Raw genomic sequence first — 17,757 nt, 5'->3', positions numbered from 1 at the left:
TTTGGAATTTTACATGATTACTTTTTTTTTGGCTAGAAATTACTTATCAAGAAGATTAAACATAGTATTCAAGGACGGCACTGCTCTGTTCAATTCAGCTTGATAAAGAATCATGTCGAGCAGATTTTTAGGTGTGATGCTCACAGAGGTGAAAACACTTAACATTGTCTCTGTTCTCTTGTAATTACCGTCCAGTGGGGAACACAGATGATAAATAAGTAACTACAAGCATGATGATTATTATGAAGGAAAAATTACAGCGTGCAGTAGGAGAATCTGATGAGCTTCAAATGCTTTCCTATAGGAAACTTGGCAACAGGAGGTCAATGAGAAGATGAATTTTATACAAATAATTATGGTTTCATTTTCAGTAGCAATATCTCTTGATTACTCTTTTAGGACATTAAACAAAAAAAGCAATATTTTGTTTCAGTGCTCACAACTACTAAAATTTATTCTCTTGGTAATTCTACTTGTAACAGAACTCTGAGAACACAGAACAACACATAATATTCTCAAAGGAACATCCCAGTTCAGGTTAAGAAATAATCTATATGAGTTTGCATGGCACCTGAGTAACAGTGCAGCCTCTTTTAGGTTAAAACACTAAAATATATATTTTAAAGTATTAAAAAAGATACCTTTTTTTATTATCAAACACACACAAAAACAAACAGATAAAAAGCAGAGTGATAGAAAAATCTAGTGAAATATCTAGGAAGAATTTAGATTAACCTACAGACCTACAGAGAGGTATTTATGTCGCAACCGTGCTGAGATTGATACTCAGACCTAAGTTTACAAAGCTAACAGAAGAGACTTGGTATGTGCCCTTATAGAATTTAAAGTTCATGAGTGAGAAAGGCATTAATGCAAACAATTATAGTAAAGAATTAAAATTTACAGCTCTGAAAAACACAATGTGATCAAATTTATGTTAAAATGTGTGGTGCATGTATATAATACATAAATCAACACAAAATAAATAGAAATGTACAAAGTATTATGAAATGCATTCATATATAATTTCTGTATTTAGAAAATAACACAAAGTAAGGCACAAAACAATAAAAAAGATAAAATTTCCATTTTCTTCTATGTATGTATAGGCATATCAAAAAGCTTTAAATAAATAAGAAAATGTATTATCTCTGACTGGTTGGATTATGATTTTTAATTTTTTCTGTCTTTTCTGCATGTCCCAAAACATCTGCCATGGCTATAAATTATATTTATAGTAAATTTATTAAGAAAACATTAAAATAACAGTTAAATTAGCAAATTTAGGGGTAGATGTTTTGCATGCAACACTGTTGACTCATGATAGTTAAATTTGTTAAAATAAAAAATTTCTTTTTGTAGATTCTATTAGGTAAGTCTATGTGTTGACTCATATGCAACATTGTTGATTTATTTTTAATCTCTAGTATTGGTATGCATTTTTTTATTATCCGATAAAGGCATTGTTAATAGAAATAAAATAATATGCCTAAAATTGCTAATAATTCTTGATACATTGTAATATTGTGGTAAATTTTTCTTCTATCTTAATTTTATTTACTATTCCAACATAATTTTTTTATTTTGGAATTAATTTTACTTTTATAGAAAAGTTGCAAAAATAGTACAGAACTCTCTCCTTCCTCTCATTGTTAAGATTAAAATGTCGTCTTGCTTCACTTTATTTATTCAATCTCTAAAACCTCGTTTCCTCCTCAAAGTAATCTCTTCTTGCATATATATTAAATTGTTACATACACTTTTTCAATATGAAACTAATCCTATTAATATTTTTTTAAAATCTTAAAAAAAGTGGAATGATTAAATATATATTATTCAAGTAATATTATGAAAAATAGTTTCATATTGTGAAATGTTATATTAAAAAAAAACTACATCACTCATTTTTAATTACTGGAAATGAGACTTCTATCCATTTTGCCAAGTCCCACATACTTGTATATTTGCCACCATATACTTGCTCAACATATATTGGATGAGAGATTCTAATTGCCCTAGTATTACCTTTGTGTATAGCTTATAATTAAATATGTATTGTAATAAATTGAAAAACATTTATTACATTTCTGGAGGATAAATATTATACCAAGTGATTTTTCTGACACTCTTATGGGTTCTTTGTTTTGTTTTGTTTTATTTTCCCAGAAAGATGTTGGATGAAGCTAACAACAAGTTCTGACAAGCATGTGTAAAGAGGTCTTAAATTTTATATTGACTCATTTGTTAGCGAAGACATTGATGGGTGTAGATTGAAAGTTAATAGCTGAAAATTAGCCGATAAGCTATCTGTTTTTTGCCTTGATTTGGAAAAGCTTAGAGGGAAAGTTGTAAAGTTGCATCTGTTGCATATGGTTATTTTCTTTGTTATAGAACAAAATAAATAAAATTGTATTCATTTCAAGGTTTCATTGGGATTTTTAAGCAATGTAATCACTCTACTATGAAGAAAACAGCCTTGATGGCATCAGATTGAGAATTCGGCTTGGTTATTTGTGTATGGGTGTATATTTACAGATACTAATCATATTATGGTCATAGGATTATATATCTGTATGGATCATAGAAGCTATTTATTCCAAATCTTTACTTGAGAGAGACATAGAGTTAGGGGTGTTAAATGTTACTTCAGATCCTGCTGAATGCTAGTTTGTCATGCCCCCCCCCCAGTACGATTACAATCTTTTTTAAAAATTAAATAGTATGTATATTTATAATGCATGGAGCCTATATGATGTCAAATTTATTGAATCAAAAAAAACTTATCTACCTCCTTGTTGCTATTTCTCACAAGGCTGAAAACAACTGTAATCAGATCTTATTTTTTTTTACCATTTTGTCAAATATTCCAAATATAGGATAGAATTTTAAAAACTTCCAAATACCTTCAGTAGTGTTATTCTGATGGATTGTCTTCCTTTACAATTCAAATGATTTCTATTTTATATGTGCAATTTTCTGTCAAAATCATTTTGAGTTGTATCTTCATAGATCCTCTTGTCCTCTCTGTCTGCTAATTTTAATTTACCAAATATTGCAACTCATTCAGTTCAGGCGATTGGTGGATGGTTAATTCTAGCAGGTAACTTAAAGAACTTGAATTTTTCTTTCTTTTTTTTTGAGGTCTAATCAACAGAAATTATGTTCAAAAAAACAAAATATTTTTTAAAGACATTCATACTCAGTCAATATTAAAGATAAACTATTTATAATGCTTGAAAACTAAGCTAAAGCGAAGCAAAAAATTGATTATTTGACTAAGCAAAAGTCGTTCAGCTAAAAAACCTGTACTGCTTAAGCATGCAGAAGTCAAGTTCATGGTGGCTTGGATTAAGCTACCTTACGGCTGGTCCTACTTTATTTCATTTGACTTAACATTATAAGAAGTAAATACTTTCTGCTTTGTGCTTTTAAGTTTGTGAGGATTGGAAAATATCAGTGAACTTGCAGGAGAAAGAATCACTGAGCATAGCCGATCCAGGCCTCTAGACAGAGAGACTAGAGCCACTCTAATCTGCCTGGAGACTAAACAGACGGCGAAACATTGTCCTCCCTCTGCTCAAATAGGCTCTCACTGCAGGTTGAAAGAGCACCTCATGTGTGCGCTTGTATTTAACAGGCCTTGCCCTTGTATGGTCTGTCGCCAGGAATAACAATAAACAGTAGCTCATTATACGAGGTGCCATCTCATTACATGAGGAGTTACTCTGGCATATTTAAAACAAAATACTGAAAGCCTAAAAGAAAACATGACTGAAATTAAATGCAAACAGCTGTGCCTTTTATTTTAGAAATATTGATCCCTTACAAAAGAGTGGCATGCTTAATGAATATCCTTAATGATTTTACAGTAGAGCAAATCATCTATGAAAGTAACACGGTTAAAAAGAACGGTAGGATCTGGCACCCAGTGAAATCCAATATTCGTGTAAGCAACACCATTGCTATGTAATAATTCTTTGGGAGCAAGAAAGCTACCAAATCGGGAAGGGAAATAGAGCTAATTTATTTTAGCTATAGTTTCAAAGGCAACTAAAATACTTACAGGGGTTCCATGAAAATATTTCCCAAACTAATCTAATTCTGTTCATAGTAATTACTTTCTTCCTTTCAGGCAAAACACAGTTGACAGAAAACAGCAAATAGTTTTTAGGGGATTTAATAGGGATGAAGTATCATACTCAAAGAAAATTTTCATTACTTTAAATCATAACCTCTTGAGACTCCATTTTCAGGAACCTTTCCAAATACTTAAGGTATAATTGGGCTATAAAAAATTAAGTTAGAAGGAAGATAAATCTGTCTTGATTTGGGGCTATTCAAATGGTCTACCGAGGCTCAAAGAATTTGAAAGTGGGCAGAAAAGAAATGTCATACATATATAGAAATTTTTGATACAGATGCAAAGAAAAAGACATTGAATTTGAATAAAACAGCACAACAAAAGTTTTGAGCATTACAAATAAAAATTAAGAAATCTTTGTTATGTTAGCATAATACTTCCTGGATGTAACACAATAATTCCTGGATGCAACAGTTCATAAACTAGAAGTGATGTGTATACTTTCAGAGAGATAGCTGGCCAAATGATTTTCTGCACAGAAAAATAAAAAGAATCTGGAAACATGAAAACTCATTAATGTATATCTTGGAATCATGTCACTTCCATGCGCAAAATGAAAAAGTCTTTCTGATATATTTCTTCTGAAAACCTCAGTCTCCATTTTGGCATTGCCCAGATTCTGGAAGACCATGGTCTTAGACTTGACGTGGACAAAGAGCTTACAGGAGGACTCCATCAAGCCATTGACAAAAATATGAGGTTCAAAGTGTTTAAAGGACTTGACATAGGTCCCTCATGCCTTCCCCCATGTGGCACTGGATTTCAAATTCAAACATTACAATGTATAATGGAACGTCTAATTCTCAGTACTACAGCAATGTGAGAAAATGTAGTGGAAACAAGGCTAAAACTCTCCCGATTTAATTTCAGTAGTTTTCAAAGCTCACAAAAAGGATGTTTTTTATAGTTGATTAAAACATACGATACAAATATATGATATATATTTTCATATATCATAAAATAAAAATAACGTATTTTGTTTGTTTTAATTTTTGTTCTACCCCTACTTTGTCTCGTACTCTTACTTGAGTATAGAAGAAAAGCAATTTGCAAAGTTTACCTTGAGAGTCATAAAATAAAGAATAATTTAAGATATGTTGTGATGGTATGTTGATTTTTCTTTCCAAATAACATCTGTGAAAATTTTCAATGAAAATCCATCACCGTGGCTAATGGAGTCATAGGAATAACAGAGATTTAGTGATAGGCAAGTAAATTGGAGGTGATATCGGTGTGGTTTGCAAAGAACTATGCTCCTATTCAAATGTTGCCTTTAACTTTCTCTGTGACTTTAAGTGGTTATGGAGGACCAAACCATAGTGACACCTAAAAATTCTCATCCCTTTGTGTTTATGCCCTTGAGTCATCTTCTCACCTTGAATGTGGGGAATTTGTGACTTGTTTCTAACTATCAGTATTTGCCCAAGGTGATGGGATATTGTCATCTGTAAGACCTGGTCTTAGCAGACTGAAGCAAGAGACTCTTCTTGTGGCTTAACAAAGTAAGTGGCCATTTTGGAGAATTGCTAGTGGCAGGAAATTGCAAACAGCCTCTCGGAACAGCGCAAAGGAGTGTCCTAGGAATATAGCTATGAGAAAATAAATTCTATATACAGCTTGAATGAGTTCACAAACAGTCTCCCCGATACAACTCGAATGACCTTGCAAACAGCCCTGCTGACACCTTGATTGCAACCCGTGAGACCCTGAGCAGAAGACCCAGCTATGTTGTGCCTGCACTCGTGACCCACAGAAACAGAGATAAAGAACTTATGGCTTTAAACCAGCGTTTGTAGTAAGTTGTTATGTGACAATAGAAAACTAACACGATAGTTTCAGCTTAATTTCCTTGGGCTGGAGTTGAAAAATTAAATACATTGGTATATATATTATTTTTTCTAAAAAAGAATGTATCTAAAATTTTCCTTGGTTGTAAGAGTTTGAGATTTGAAGATTGTAACCTAAAAACAGGAAGTCAGTGATCTCATTTAAGCAAGAAGTTTGTGAGTCTGAAATATAAACGCATGAAGGCACGTACGGTCATAAGGAATAGAAGGAAGTACTGCAGTTATGCTCCGTGTCACCTCCATATGGATGCCCTGGCCTACTGATCTCTTTAAAGTCATCTGAACAGTTTCCCTTTGAGCCAAATTGCAGATTTCCTAAGTAAAGACAGCTTTCATTATCCCTGCACTTGGGGAAAGTGTTGGACAGACTCCAGTAAAATGTCTGCTCCTGCAAATGACCCTCTTACAACAGAGTTAAATGCATTTAACCTTCTTTACCTCGTGTGGTTCCTCTTCCTACATCAAATTCAGTCTTCAAGTTCTAGAATAAGTTGCAGTGCTTGCAGATTTGTTCATAGTTATCCTTAGTGCTGTAAACCGAATATAATAATTATGCATCCCGGAACAATAGGAGGCTGTACTCTGTTTTTCCAATGACAACTTCTTATCTGGTTCACAAAGCTGATGACATTTTTTTTTTTTTTCAGATGTAAACGATATAACCAATTCAAAACATGTGGTTTTTATTTAGAGAACTCTCACTCCATGTTTACTATTTGATCTATTGTTTAAAAGTTAAGAATCGAATGTTTTTTTCTTACTATTAAGAATGATGCATTTGCTAACGGAGAAACTCAAAATACCAGTTTGCTGCTTTATGGCTAAAATTTTATACCTTTATTATTATATTTTAATAATGTATATACCTTTTGTGTGTTTTTGACAGCCTGGCACATTTAGGTTGCCTTGTCATTTTCCAGGAAAAAAAAAAGGCAACAAAAAACATAAAACATTTTGTAGTTCAGAAATTTGAGCTACTCTATAACAACTTCTGTTAATAAAAAAACGCAAGTGAAATGCAAGCACCTACTCATGTTTTACCTTTGTTTATTTTTAAAAAGTAGGTTAATTTAATAAGGACCTATCACCAGGTCATTAAAAATTGCATAATCATCTTTCCTGCATTCTTGTCTTTTCTATAACCCCATCTTTTTTCTTACAATTCTGCCTCCAGATACATTGGGTTTGTCTTCCCATAAAATGCATGTAATTTAAGATTTTCTTCCCTCTAACAGCTCTTTAGGGATGTTGGAGAAAAGCAAAGTTTTATACATATTAAAACTAAAATGTGAACTGCCAAGTTAGGAATATAGACGAGAGTTGGTAGAATTATATGAGGATAGGAAATGAGTTTCCTTCCTGAGATTTTAATTTAGTGGTATTTTCTGTAAGGTGCCTGGAGCACTTGTTAACATTCATATCATGCTAACGAGATTTATTTTTCATAGAGAATATAAATTGGGCAAGAAGAAGCTTTGGGAATGAACAACTGGCCGGTGTGGAGAAACGCAGGAAATGTTCTACTGCCCACCCTTTTTCAAACACTTACACACGGTTACCTCTGAGTTCCTCTTTCACTTTCTCTCTTTGCTTTTTGGTTTGACTATCTCCCTTCCAGGCTCCATTTTAGTTCCTTTCTTCCAAAGCCTTTTAGTACAGAGTTCAGCGTTGTATATCTCAGTCTGTCCTACCACCTTAGAAGAATTGTTTTTGTTTTTATTTTCCAATTTGACATATTTAAAATAATCAACACACTGTAGTTCCTTAAGACTTGATTGCAGAGTGTTTCTATCAATTTGAATTATACTTCAAGCATAGATATTTAGTCAAAATGTATTAGTCATTTTATTTTCAGATTTTCTAAATATGAAGTTGTGTGTGTGTGTGTGTGTGTGTGTGTGTGTGTGTATCTGGTAAATTAAAAACATACAATTAGAATACCATTACTTGATATTTCAATTATGAATTTCGCCTAACTATAAATATCTAAACATAGGTCTAGTATTTGTGAATATCATGCATTGTTTTTATGTCACCATATTTTTATAAATACTTGGGAACTTCGTTCTTTGAGCACAGCCTCTTGGCAAAGTACTAGTCACTGATCATTTCTGATCAACTCAACAGATATCCTCATATTCTGAAACAATCTCAAGAGCCAAGAAGTGAATTCAATTGGCTCTAAATCTCAATTACATCTCCAGTTTTACATTGTGGCTGGTAATGCTCAGCTTCATCTTCGGAAATTACATAAAAGAAAGGAAAATCCACGATGGAGAATTTACAAAACTATGGACCCAAACATAAATTAGAGTTTTTGTATATTCCTTAAAGTCTGAGGAACACAACCACTGGTACCTGAAATTCCTATTTTGTGGCGGGTTTGTAGTGAACTTAGTTTATTAGCATCTTTTTAGGAAACTAAGACACCCTGAAGATGCTGATACTTTATAATTGAGACGCTTCTTGAGATTTGCGCTCTGAAACCGAGCCACAAAAAATAAAGCACATTTTATAATCACTAATCACTTGAAATTGGGAATTCATTTTCTGGCAAGAGCTATGTAATTCTTTAAAATCTATTAGTTCTCCAAACTCAGGGCAGTTTAGCAAACAGAAATAAGAACAGTTTCACAGTGCCCATCTGTTCAACACACATGTTCGGTTTGAATCTAAATATTTAAATTTCTATTAACAATTAAGCAAAGTTTCTTTTTATTCCCTGGAAAAATTTTGTTCACACACTGTTGATCTTTTCCCTCCAATTTGAGAATAATACATGCTCATTGGAGAAACCACCACTTTCATAAAGTAAAAGGCATAAAATAATATTTGTATTAATCCCATTTCACAGACCCCAGATAATAAATTCTGAGTCAGACTGACTAGATTATAATCTCAGCACCAACCCTTACAAAATATCAAAATTCGGAGAAATTATTACACTAGCCTCGATTTACTCATTTTTGTAAAATGGAGTTGAAGTATGCTTATTCATTTTGAAACAGCAGTAAACTTGTTCACTGTTGTCAAATGCATTCTGTCATGTCATAAAAATCCAGCAAGTGTTATTGATATCATTATTATTAAAGTCAAATTATTTTTTCAAAAATTAATTACTCAACATTTTGTGATAATTTGATGATGTCATTTTTATTTTTCCACGTGAAAAAGAAAAAAATATACTATAGTATTTAGTTTATTGGCTTGATATAATAGTAATTAAATACCTACAGAAATACTTATAAATTTATGTCAAAACAAAAATGAGTATCAAAATTTTTCATTTTTCCTTAACATATCTTATATTAAAGGAGGATTTTAAAGGCCCAGGCTTGTATACCCCAAAACAAAGCTAGAGGCACTTCAAACTCAACACATTTCATCCCGTTTGAGACAGCAAATACATACAAGTAAACATAAATATAAATACGAATGTAAATTTAATTGTAAATATATCTGAATCTGAACTAGATTTTAGTATTACTTCTCTGCATGCCTTCTTCAGTGTCTCTCACGTATAGTATCTTTTATGACACACCTGTTAGTTCACATGTGTTGGTATCATATTTACTGACACTTTCAGGACACCATCACTAAATAAATTGGCTGTATGTGTATTCCAACAACCAAATGTCATCCACTAAATAGTTGAAAAGAGAGACATAGGAAAAGGAATATAGAAAAGAAGGTAATTATCATCCAAAAGTACTTTTTAGATATCAGGCAAGATTTTCTAGGAAATATAATTTTTTTTTGATAATTTAAAATACTTGGGATAATCGATTAAGAAACCTATATCTGAAAAACATTAAAATTATGCTAGGAATTTATTATTTTTCCTAAGATATGTTTGCAGTGTTCTATAATTATATATAATTCTATAATAAATTAAATATATTACATATAAAATTATAAAATATTAAATTTTGTAACTATAGGATAATTAGAAAGTCAATATATCGAGGTTTGTATGAAAACAGTAACTTAGATTTTCAGTTCATCAAATAAAGATCTATTTACTTTCTGGTGTCACTCAGCCTCTCTGCCTTAGTTTTATCATGTATAAAGTGAAGAATTCAATAAGATCCTATTTAATGCTCTTTTCATTTCCAAATTTAAAATTCTACATGCTATTTTAAAATAAACAAAAGTTATCTTTTTATATCTTATATATATATATATATATATATATAGTTTTTTTTTTATTTAATTAAGAAATATAGAATCTTTGAATTCTCTTAACAGGTCATTTCTGTGAACAGCCCAAAGACAAACCATGCAATAGAGCATTCATTATAAATCTTAGTGTCTTTTAGAGTATAATTGTCTAAAACTGATCGTGATAAAACCCTATAATATATTTAGTGGTGAAATCAAGAGTATTTATTTTAAAGTTAATAAAACTTTATGGAATGAGACAGCTTTGGAACCCCTTTTTTTAGACTACATTTGTAAAAGATGTCAACAAATTTCCTGATCGAATAGGATTTGTTCTGTTAACATCCTTTTTTTTTAATTTTTCTGATTTGAAATCATGAGCTTTCTGATGGATTTGAAAGACTTTGAAAGTTAAATATATCTATGAAAAATGGAAAAGTCTTGAAGATGCCGGTAGGAAGCAGAATATTTAAGTGTCTTTTCTGCTTTGTTGGAATCCTCAAAATGAATGTGGAAAAAAGCCAACAGATAAGAGGTGGAGGATTTGTGCTAGTATTAGGCAGTAAAATTTGTCAGCAGAGTCTGAAGCATCAGAATCTATCCTTGCCAGAAAAATAATGACAAGAGCAGTTCCAACTTCTAAATAATCTACACATCTTCATGAAAAGGGCACAAGAACTCATATTAACCTGAGTATTTTGAGATTGTGAGGGAGATATGTAACAAGTTAAACATGAATTTGTCATAAGATATGTGGGAGGAAAGATTTTGTGAAAGAAAGGAGAAAAAATTAAAGGTTAAAGAGACAACGAGGAACTATAGAGAGATGTCCAGCGAGAAAAGCAAATATACATAGAGGAAACATACTTTTAAATATATTAAAAGACTATTTTGACAGTGGAAATTCACTTAATTTTTGGTCAGATAAGTTTGTGAGTTCATTCCAATATAGAACTATGAACCGATAAAAATCATTGTATCATTAAAACAAGAAACTTCATCAGTGAAATTGTGTTTCCTTAAAAATATCTCCTTGAACTATTGAACAATTAGAAATATCTTAAATGAATAATAAAAATGTCTCAAGGTTATCCCATTACTACCATGCTCTGAGAGTTGTTTACATCGAGAATAAAAATAAGCACTAAACACGTATTTCCAAGAAAAAAGTTTTAAATCATATCTACTGAAAATAATTAATTGAACCAAATTGTAAATTAATATTATATATCTTCCAAATATATTTGTATGTCTTAATATTGTGCGAAGGCCTTGTATTGATTAGGAAAGAATGCCTGGGCCGACATTTCATTGGAATAAACATCTTAGCATTGAAAGGGAAGTACATGATTTAGGATAAGACAGAGATGGGTTTAAATAACAGTTTTACTATTTACTCTCTAGATTAAGTTTGGAAAGTTACTTCCTTCTTTGGTTCTTTGTTTCTAAAATGTTGATAAAATGTCTAAGCACATGGGTGTTTTGAGGATTGAATTAAAGGAGCGAATGTGACAATCTAGCATTTTACCTAGCATGAAGTAAACATTCAAAATGGAAATTATAATCATTACGATCCCATGAAAGAATAACACCAACTCATTCCAAGGTAATCTCAAAAATGTCTCAGTCCCTCTTTTAGATAGCCTGACAAAAAGCTAATCCTTTTCTAGCAATCCTTGGCTCCCCCATTCACATCCCACTCCACCAAAGTCTCTTGATGTCTGCCATTGCTGATGGACTCCTGAAGTCTATCTATCTCTAAAAATTTATTTAAACTTTGTTTTAGCAGTATTCACTTATTTGGCTAATTTTTACATCTTTTATTTTTCATGTTTTAAAACCTACTCATCTTTCATCTGACACCTATTTTATTATTTTAAGTTACTACTTTAATCTTTGTTTTCTGTCAGCATTTCTCTTTTCTGAGGTACTGTTGTTTCAAATAAAGAACCCAGCCAAAAAATATCTGTAAAAAAGGAGAAGTATAGAGATTCTCACCCAGTTGTCTTCTCTGTTACTCTTGTTCTATTATCTTATTAAATATAATTTCTTATTATTCCTATTGTGGTTTATTTCATCAAAATATGAGTTGCTATAATATTTTTTTGCATATGTGTGAGAAATATGATTTGACAAATTCGATTCCTTATATTGAATTAACTTTGCACGGTATAGATTAGTAAAAGCAGTGGGAAAGATTAGGATATGATGGCATTAAAAATTTGTGTGAAATAAATGCAAATATTGTTGACAATAAAGTTGGACTGTCTCATACGCTTGCTTTGTTGTTTGCCCATTTACAATATGCGTTCCCTTATTGTGTGTTCTGTTCTGTTCCACTGTCTAGCGTTTTATTGGAGCCTGGGATTCTGCATGCATGTACTAAAGATGCTAGTGAATCTGTGGAAGTGGACTGCATGAGACATTGAGACTACCTGAAGTTCAGCGCCCCAACTTCAGTTCAGAATGTCATGCAATGTCAGAATCCAACTTGTAACGCATGCAATGCGAATTAAACTCCAAAGAGAGATCAATGATGAAAAAGAAAGTATTTCAGAATCATTAAGCAGGCTAATTCTACAAGAGTTTTCCTGGAAGGGTTTGGGGAATATCTGCTTCCATCAAATTTCTGCTTTTTAAAAAGTATTCTCTTATGCCTGATTAAGCACATTTACTAAGTCCTTTTAAAAAAAAATCTCTGAAAGCGTTCCTATGTGTACAATGTTATTAGCTGTTGATAATATACTCTCTTGTGATAACACTTTATTCTCATCTCACATTGTTAATTAACTTTTCAAGTCAGACTTAAAATTTCCTTAAGGCACGAGCAAGGTATTACATAACTTATTTAATAAATATTTTTGATGAAGGAATAAATGGTTAGTATATGTGTAAATAATACTGAAGTAAAGCACATATAATTAAGAAAGTTAATCAAGAAGTAAAAAATTAACATTGATCTAATTTATGCTTTAGTGAGGTATGATCTTGAAAAACATGGGCAGCAGGAGATGCTGGAAAGAGCATAAACAATGGAGGCAGCGAGACCCGGCCGCGACCACTGGCTCTGCCACTTGCTGAATGCGCGATCACGGGGGAGTTACTGATTTTGGGGACTGCCAATTCGCTCATTGGCGTGACGTGTAGACTAATATACATGTCATTTTCCCCACTGGAAATTCATAACAAATATGCAATAAATTCCTTTTCAAAACCTATTGCTTATATACATCTGAGCATAGTGTAGGTGGTAAATAGAGCCAAGTTTTTACCTATTAATTTATCAATTACTGTAGAACTCCTCACCATGAGCATGACCTTATGAAAAGGAAAAATGTTGAAACAGAGATTTGGAAGCTAATAAAAATGAGAATTTCTGGATCAATTTGTTTCGATCCATAGTAATGGAATATTAGCAAAATCTATTTACTATATTCAACTTCCCATTTTTCTTAGCAAGATTATGTCTGATGTTTTAAATGGTACAATATTTAATGGTTGTTCATTAAAAGTATTTATATTGTCTACATTTTTATTAAATATTATATTTAAAAGAAAGGATATTTTCATAAAATTATGACATTGTATGTGACATTTTGTGGAATAGGGTAGTTTTGATTAGCTAAAAGCAGTAAAGTCTGCTGATTTTTAATTTCATAACTATTGATAGTACGGTTTATTGATTGCTGGTTTTATGGAAGATCTATGATCAATGAAGCACAATCTTCTAGATGCATACTCTGAAAAGTGTACTTGCTAGAAAGTGTATTCTAGAAGTTTCATCACTCTCCATTCAGGATTGTTCTTCTAATAGTCAAATCAACAGAATTAAAGAGTAAACTCTGGATCCCTGAAAATTCCATTAACCAGGAAGACTTATTCCTGCTTATTATTATTGCAGCTGATAATTTGCAAAAGGTAGAAATTGACTGGATTTTAAAGATGAAGGGAAATAAAAAATGATGTAATTAAAAATATTATTATTTTAGCCAACTTTCTAATTGTACATTATGAAAATGACAATGGTAATCTATACAATTATTTCTGTTGTCTTCAATTCTATTAGAGGCCTCCAATGCACCTAGGCTGGATTTCATCAATTTCATTATAACATCCTTACCTTTATGAACACTCTCTTCCACCCACCATCATCTGCTTCACCTCAGAGGAATGCCCCATTTCCCTCAACGGTTATTCAAACACCTTCACGTCAGGTTTAAGGCACTGAGAGTCTGAACTCTGCTAACCTCTCCAGGCTTCTACCCCCAACCCCCTCCCCTTTGTGTCCCAGTTCCCACAAGGCTTACTCGACGACTTCCGTTCCTTCGAATGTACTCTGTTTTCTCTCTCCTGCAGGTCTTTCCACACTTCTGCTGTGACATTCCTTCCCTCCAAAATTAATCTAGATAACTTGTACCCATCATTGAAATATCAGCTTAGACATAATTTTCTGCACTAGGTGTTAATCCTTGCTTGACCCCATCATTCTGAGACGGATGTTGTTCTTACGAGTTCCCATAGAACACTTTCTACGTCCACACTACATATATTACCTGTTTAATTGTCTGTACCCCTTACCAGATGGTAAAGCCTTGTTTGCCCTTGAATCCCCAGTAAAATGCCTGGCACATTAATCAAAACCAAGCCATAGAATGAAGGCGTAAACGAATGAGGTACCTTTTGGTTGGCTTATTTTTGAGGGACAGGACAAGTCTTGAATGGGAATGTGATTTTTTTTTTTTAATTCTACAAGGTGATGTAAGAGGAAATAAAGATGACTTTTTACTTCTCATGAATGACTCAGCTGTCTTTATTTATATTGAACATCCTTCTCAGGATAAAAAACAAATCCATTCACAAGTAATAACATAACCCAGAAATATAATTACAGCATATTTCCTAAATTTGATGAAACTAAAGGATATTTGTACTTTTGATTGATATGAAGGGCGAAAGTGGATGAATGAGGCATGAAGAGGATAATACAGATAAAAAGCAAATTGTTTCATATTACGGAAATTAAGAGAATCTCAGAAATTGAAAGGGGCCACTTCTGCAGAAGACAACAGTGTGGTGGAAGAAGGTGCTGGGGAAAAAGAAATTGTTTGAATGCCCATTAATGGAATAGAATGGGACCCCAGCGTGACCTGGATGCATTCCCTTTCCCTAGCAGTCCAAGGCAATGTGTTTGAGAACGTGAACCTGAGAGTTTTCAGGGAAAAATAGACAAAGGATGGGGCAAGAGAGAATAACTGAGACAATATAATTAATCGTGTGGCTGCCCCACCTTCTCAACTACCCAGAATGTAGGTGCAGTTCTTTCCTGGTCCCCTATTCTTCTTCTTTATCACTCACTCCCTCAACCTTTTCACAACAGAGAATCCCTCTCTGCAGAAGCAGAATGGAGAAAATTGGCTTATGAGAACCACAGTGTGGGGAGAGGAATCAATGAAAAAACACAGTACCACTGATCTTACCACTTGACAAACTGTGTCCACCCTTGGGAATCTTTCCAGTTACTTTTTAGATATTAAGTCTTAAATACAAATTAAAAAAAAAAAACTATAAAATGAAATGATAAGAAAAGCAAAAGAAACTATGAGAGGCATTCAGCAGAGAAAAAATTTTTAAAAGAATTACCTATCAGAAAAATAAGATAATACATTGTGAAACAAGAATGAGCTGTCATAAAAAGAAACCAAAAGAAAAGAAGATATTAATTAGCACTTAAAATTAGGAAAGCTGAAATTTTATAGAAATCCATTTGACAGAGAGATTAGAAGTTAAAGTTGATCTCCCATAGAGTAAAAAATAAATAAAAGTTGAGAAGTAAGAAAAGAAAAAATTGAAAAAAGTAATCACAATATCTGACTAATAAGAGTTTCAAGGAAAACAGAAGGCAGAAAATTTTCAGTAAAGTATTATAAGAATCTATATTAGAACTCAAAGACATAAAGCTCCACTTGGAAACATCCTACCAAGCCCAAACACAATGAATGGAAAGTAGATGAATCATTTAACATAATTTTGAAATTTCAGATTACCTGGGTTAAGTAGTCAATTCTAGAATTTATAAAATAATTAATGTAAGAGTGAAAATAATGTAATGGTAAATATTTCAGAATATTATTAAATTAATCAACATCATTGGGAATTAGGTTTGAATGGAGCACTGAAATAATTTTTATGTTAAAATCTTCAATTAATAAAAAACATAAACCAAGAAGAAGGAAACTAAATATCACTTCAGAAAAAGTATCAAAATTTTATTTTTTATTTACACTTTCTTGGGAAATTACTAGGAAACATACTTGACCAAAGCATGGGAGTGTAACCAGTAAGTAGGAGTACATCGAGGTCACAAAAATAATGCACAATGGTGTAAAACTATAATGACAATAAGTCAACAGATAATATAAAATTCTGAATAGGTAGTTGAGCACATTGAAAATGTTAATAAGTAGAAAATAAAAGCCAGCTCCTCTCCATAATTTTAATAAAGAATCAAAAGCAGTAGACACAAAAGACGAAATACCCTTTGTGCGTATAACATGAGAATGGAAAGCCAGGGTAATGATGCGTTCTATTATAAATTTCTCAACATATATTTATGTTTAAAATATATACAAGTATTGATGTAAAAATATAAATCGAATTACAAAAAGTATCTTTGTCATTTTCCATTCTTCATTCAAAGGAGTCGGAAGAGATTGAAAGATAAAATGCTTTCTAAAGAAAACCTCAAAATCTATGTAAGTAGAATCCAAGTACTCCATACCTTGAAAACACATGTTAGAGTAAAAATTAAATTTGCCAGAATGCTGTTTTCTGGGATGTAATTGTTGATTCGTAAAGCGTATAAGCCTTTTATTATCAAACTTATTGATAAAATACTCTTTGAATCTAATATTGTACTTTTGATATAAGTCTCTTGAACTCCAGAAAGATTTAAATCTAATTCAAATTTGAATGAATGTTAAACATAGCACATCAAAAGTCCTGAATTTTCATCTGCTAATTATGCATTAAAAATCTAATGCTTTCACACTAATTCCAATGACTTGACAAGTTTGTATTCAGAAGTCTCATTTTTATGTAATTTGGCTTGGTTAAAATTCTTAGGGGTGCATGCGTGCGTGTACATTTGTGTGTGTGTGTGTGTGTGTGTGTGTGTGTGTGTGTGTGTTAACCTAGAGTAGTGTTAAACAAAGAGAATTTTAAAAATGTAAACAATATAAATCAAGAATACCAATTATGTGTTCTGGACCAAGGTAAATTTTGAATAGCAGCCACTTCATCTCCTTGAGGGTCATTTATAATTTTCTTAACAAGACGGCAGAATGATCCCTTCTTTCACAGAAAAGAACCATTCTATGATAGAACTGTACCATACATTTCAGGATTACTTGTCTGAAATTATAATGTAAGAAAGTTTGATATCTTCTGATAAATTCATTCAAACCAAAGGCATTTTAGACTTTCTCACTGTATCAACCTATGTTATTGAAGAAGTGAAGCCTCTCATGCTTCAACCTTCAACTCAAGACTCTACTCACAGGGTACAATGTTTAATAATTCAATACGTGGCTTCTCAAATCTCAACATTAC

This window comes from Rousettus aegyptiacus, unplaced genomic scaffold (genome assembly GCF_014176215.1).
Source record: "Rousettus aegyptiacus isolate mRouAeg1 unplaced genomic scaffold, mRouAeg1.p scaffold_m13_p_11, whole genome shotgun sequence".
NCBI classification, from domain to species: Eukaryota; Metazoa; Chordata; class Mammalia; order Chiroptera; family Pteropodidae; genus Rousettus; species Rousettus aegyptiacus.
This window is presented reverse-complemented; position numbering follows the sequence as displayed.